This window comes from Notamacropus eugenii, chromosome Y, assembly GCF_028372415.1.
Source record: "Notamacropus eugenii isolate mMacEug1 chromosome Y, mMacEug1.pri_v2, whole genome shotgun sequence".
Taxonomy (NCBI): domain Eukaryota; kingdom Metazoa; phylum Chordata; class Mammalia; order Diprotodontia; family Macropodidae; genus Notamacropus; species Notamacropus eugenii.
This window is the reverse complement of record NC_092880.1, coordinates 4766026-4772135: the sequence shown is the minus strand read 5'-3', so window position 1 is coordinate 4772135 and position 6110 is coordinate 4766026. Positions and strand designations below refer to the sequence as shown.

At 34.1% G+C, this 6110-nt stretch overlaps 1 pseudogene; it reads right to left on the bottom strand.

Moving 5' to 3' along the window:
• Positions 1–659: 659 nt before the first annotated feature.
• Positions 660–4488, bottom strand: LOC140516815 (olfactory receptor 4P4-like; annotated as a pseudogene).
• Positions 4489–6110: the final 1622 nt, after the last annotated feature.

Below are 6110 nucleotides of genomic sequence, written 5' to 3'. Positions count from 1 at the left end.
CCCATTCATTTTAATTCTTCTACAAAGCATGACTATAGAGAAGATATATTTAATAGAAATGTATGTATAGAACCTACATAAAATTATATACCATCTATTGGAGGGAATGAAGAGGTACAGAGGATGGAGGGGAAAAGAAAAGAAAAAAATCTAAGTTATGTGATATTGCTTGTAGAACACTGAAAATATATAAAATTAATTAAAAGAAGAAATGTGCTTCAGTCATTCATTCTCTGAATCCAGAATTTGTTCAAAGTCATTTTGTATAGGTTTTTATGTGTTTGCTGGGAGAACTCTAGCACGTCCCTGCTTCTACTCTACCATCTTGGCTCCACCCCCAGTAACTGATTATATTTCAATACAAAATTGCAGTCTTCCAAAATTCATTGCTACTTCTCAGTGACCAAGACTCACGAACTTAATTCCTCATTCACACTCATCCCACGTATAGGGTCTTTACTAGGTCTTGTCATTGCTACCTTCTCAAAGAAAGTAGCATTTACAAAGAATTTAGCACATTACCTGAACAAAACAGGCAATAAATAAACAAGTTTTTTTTTTTGTTTCCTTCCTTTATCCTATAACATTCACAGCATAAATGATCTCCTCACCACAAATATTGCTGCTGCCTCGTTCCTCATCAGATCGTTTCAGAACTATCACAATATCCTTTCAGTTGGTCCCTCTACCTCAAGTCTCTCCTAACTCCCATTTACTAAGATAGAAAACCTGTTTTCCTAAAGCACAGGTGTTCCCATATAATTCACAACTCAAATACCTGTTAGCCCTAAAATCAAATAAAAACTGCTGTATTGTCAATTTAAAACCTTTCAAAATATGATACCTTCTTACTCTTACAATGTTTTCATAATTTGCTTTTCTCCTCATACACTATGAGGCAATTGCACTAGTAATTTTTGTTTTTCCTTTAATCACAGCAAACAATTTCATGTCTTCATATTTTTTTTCATTCGTTTTCTTGTATGACTGGACATTCCCAACTCTTCCTGGATTCCTTGAAGACTAATCTCAAACCCTGCCTTCTACAGAAAGACTTTGCTGCTCCTCACACAATATTAGTGCATTCATTCTGAAATAAACTTCCATTTACACTGTGTATTTTATGTAAGCATTGTATATATATATATATATATATATATATATATATGTGTGTGTGTGTGTGTGTGTGTGTGTGTGTGTATTGTTTTATCCATAAGACTGATCTTTTTGAAGGTGGTTATCATATTTTAATTTATTTTTTGCATTTCCCAGAGCTTAACAGAGAATCTTACATGTAGTTAGTATTTAACAAATATTAATTAATACATGAATTGTTCAAATCATTATAAAATGTATCAACTTAAAACATAGAGTTCACACAATTTGTAGTCACAAAACTATAAGTTATACACAGAAGTGCACTGAAAGAATATTCTTTCTAATTTGACATAGAATTGACAATTATAGCAATTTCAGTAAGACATTAAATGTATTGGGCATATTAACCTTGAAAATGAGGAGTTAAAAACCATGAGTTGAAGATGAAATGCTAGCAAAACTTAACAATCAAAATTTTTCAACAAAAGAATATAGGAGACAATAAGAGTATTTCAGAACAGTAAAATATACAAGATTACATGCACACACATACACATATATGTACATATACATTTATGTATTTATGTATATATATAACTAATTATGTGCCTATGTTCTTATTCTAATTGTTCTTTCTTTTTCATTAAGTTTTTCTATCCTTAATATTTCTTATTAAATAGACATGCATGTGAATATGCATATAAATCTGAATATATATATGTCCATCTGCAAGTAAATACATAATATAGATAAGCTATATACATATAGATTATATATATAGAAAGATAGATATATGTAGAAAGAGAGACAGAGAGATATGTAGAGAGAAACACAGAGACAGAGAGAGAGACATAGAGAGACAGAATATATGAATGTAGATGCATTCTCATTTAATAATAAAAGTTATAGAATATACAATATTTTAAAAACATTTTACAGTGATAACTATAAACTATCAAGCATTTTGGAATTGATCCACATATGCTTTCCCCTAAAGAAAGAGGATAAGACAAGTATTAAAAAATAATGGAAGAAAGAAAGGAAGACTAGAAGCTATAGTAAATTCAAGGATCATGGCAGGGTCAGATTAATGTGGACACAAAAATACTACTCTCCCAAACATGTTGTCTATTACATTCAATTCCATTACACTTTTCTTGACTCTGCATCTTAATAGTTGATAGATAGGCAGATTGAATATATATGTATGTGTATATATATATATATATATATATATATATATATATATATATATATATATATATATATATATATGTACATATATATATGTACACATACAAACACATATATTTATGTTATATATACACAAACATGTGTATATTGTATATACATATGTGCCCATATATATGTATATGTATGTATGTATATATACATATATTTTGTCTGTATATATATGTGTGTATATATATACACATGTATACACATAATATTTATTTAACATATATTTAACAAATACAAATATATATATGTGTGTGTGTGTATGCACACATATGAACACATGACATTTAATTATTTAACATATTTCCTAGGTTATAAAAAGATCAGAGGACTCCACAATGGGGGAAACACTGTCTAATTGCCTAGTATTACTTCCCTTTAAGAGTTGACAATCTCAATGGGGAGATAAGCACAAGAAGATACAAGTAGTAATAGAAAGTTGTTGTCCAGTGAATGGAGTGAAGAACCTAGACTTCGGGACACTTGAGTTAAAATCTAATCTCAGATACTTGATAGCTATATGATCAATGGCAATTCACTTAATCTCTTTCTCAGGTTTGTTATGTGTAAAATGAGGATTATAATAACACCTATGTCACAGGGATGTTGTGAGGATAAAATGAAATTGCGTATGCATAGTGCTTTGCAAATGTTGAATTAATATTTAAATGGAATCAATTATTATATAATAACACAAAGACCCAATCATCTTGAGATATGTCTACCTCCTATTTTTAGTATTTATAAAGAGAGGATTCCAGTTACTGGATTTTTCTCCTTGTTATATGATTATATTAACTGCTAAAATCATAATATATGAATAAAACTTTACTAGCAAATGAAATCAATTGCACTCAAGATTTATTATCACTTAGGTTTAGCACTATGAAGGTAAGACCATTGAGTTTTCAGTAAAAAAACTTGAATTCCCGTTCTGTTCTAGCAAAAAACAATTGTATGCCGTTCAGGAAGTCACTTGGCTAATCCTGACTTTTGTTTTCCCATTAGTAAGACCAATGTAGTGGACTTGATGGACTCTAAATCTCTTCAATTTCTACAGCTCATGACAATCGTGTGTGTGTGTGTGTGTGTGTGTATGTGTGTGTGTGTGTGTGTGTGTGTGAATTCCAGAGTAGACTCCCATAAACCTCTGCCGAATGATTTGGTACTCAACTGAAATACTCATCTACACTCATAGTGAAATGCAGCAAAAACTTTTGAAACATTTTTTTCTTCCCTTGAATGAGTTTGTGTTCCACACTTTTTTCATGGCATTTTTCATTTCTGAATTCCTCAAAGTATAAATCAAAGGATTAAACATGGGAGCAATGATTGTTTAAAAGCTAGGCAAAACTTTATCCTCCAGTAACATGGTACCTGGTCTAATGTAAATGAAAAGTGCAGGCCCAAAGAACAGGGCAACAACAGTGATATAGGAACCACAAGTGGAAAGAGCTTTCTGGCGGCTTTCAGAAGAATGTGCCTGAAGAGTATATAAGATCACAGCATATGAAGTGATGAGAACCATGAAAACCACCAAAGCCATCATCCCTGAATTGGCTATTACTAAAAGACCAATCCTGTGAGTATCCATGCAGGCAAGTTTCAGCAATGGATGCATGTCACAGAAATAGTGATTGATCTCATTGGGGGCACAGAAAGGTAAGAGAATAGCAGGGATCAATTGTTCAAATGAATGAAGAAACCCCCCACCCCAAGCAACAAAGACCAGTGCGTTGCACCTATCCTTGCTCATAACAGCCATGTAGTGGAGAGGTTTTCAAATGGCCACGTATAGATCATAGGCCATCTACGTGAGTAGGAAGACCTCCACCCCTCCAAAGAAATGCACAGTGAAGAGCCGGATCAGGCAATTAATATAGGAAATACTCTTCTTTTCAGCCAGCAAATCAATGATGAGTTTATGGATCACTGTAGAGGTGTAGCAAACATCCATAAAAGACAAGTCAGGAAGAAGTACATGGGTTGTTCGATGAGCTGGCTACATGTGATAGAGGTCATGGCAATGAAATTTCCCATCAGAATAGCTATGTAACAAAATAAGAAAATGACAAAGCACAGAATCTGAACCTGATTGTTCTGAGAAAGACACAAGAGAATAAATTCAGTGACATTATTCTTATTGTTCATCTTTTTTTAAATATTAGGTGACCAGTAGTTATCTGAAAAAAAAATATAAAGCAACATGAAAAATGCTTTATCAGCATTGTGTCAATTATGTTATGAGGGAATTATTCACATATACAACATTGACGTTTACAGAGGGCATAGTTTGATGTATCACTTAAATATCCAATGTTCAGGGCATTTAGGAGCTTTATGAAACAGCACTGATTTTTGATGATTCACTCATAGATTCTCAGAATGTCAGAGTTGGATATCAAATCCAAACCACAACTGAGGAAAAATCAGCTGTAACGTTAAGTGGCTTTGTAGTTGCCTCTTAGATACCTCCTCTGTCAGAAAACAAGCCACCCTCTGATTCAGATCAAGTCAATTCTTAGGAGTATTTCTAATATTAAAATGTCTTATAAAATTGAACAACAAAAAATTACTTATATGTGATAATAAGCTACTGTTAAAGAGGTGATGGTCTAAGAGTAAAAGTTGATGTTTCTTGTTTCTTTCTTTGGTTTTTGGGCATAGCCAAAGGAGGAATTTGCTTCCCTTCACTTTATACGTTTGTAAATCATTTTGTGTTTTTACTTTCTCAGTGGGGATTGAAGAGGCAAGATGAGAGGAAGAAAATGCAGATTCAAATATGCAATAAAATCAAGTTGAAAAGAGTAAAACAAAATCATTAAACTTTCAGTTTACTTAGCTCTAAGATCATTCAAACAAGGGGTACTATATATACATGTACCCATATGTACATATGTGTGTATATTTTCAAGAATCTGAGAGAGGAGGGTGACATGGGTCAATTCTTTCCCCTTACTGTTTGTCATACGCCTTCCTTCCCAAATCTTTCCAAATACATGTACCACTCCCCAAGCATACTTGGAGTCTGTACATATGTTTCCTCTTTTTCCTCTTAAAAGTTTTAAAGCTTTGTTCAAGGCATACAATTCACAGGTCTGAGCTGACCAAGTTTTTGGCACCTTGGCTGCTTCTACCAAGGCTGCACTATCACCTTCCACAACAGCATACCCATTCTGTCTCTTCCCCTTCACCAACCTGGAGAAGCTGTCCATAAACAAATCAACTTCCTCAGGGAGGGGAGGGTCTGGCAGGTCCTCTCCAGTTCTTGTCTGATAATCTATCATTTACATAAAACAATGTTCTACCTTTTCCTGCTCCTGGTTAGGTATGGCTGACAAGAAAGAGGCTGGATTCAAGTTAGGGCCTTGTGTTAATACCAAGTCATGATTCTCTAAGATGGACTCATACTTAAGAATTCATGAGTCGATCAATCATCTACCTACTCTCTGATTCAGGATAGACTGGACCTGCTGAGGAACACTCACTATCAGCCTCCCCTCAAACGTCAACTTTCTACTTTATTTTACCAACTGCTTGAGTATAAGTGCACCATCCCCAGGCTACAGGAGCTAAGAGTTTTGATAGGGAGGTCGCTGGTGTTCTTTGCCCGCCCCCCCCCCCTTATTTGAGCTAGAACTCTGAGGGTCACACCCTTTTCTCTGTTTACAATAAAAGGAAAGGCTTATCTAATGAGGGCAGGGCAAGCATAGGAGGGTAGGGGGACACACCAAGACTGTCTTTAACATCTGGAAATTCTCTTGTCCCTCAGA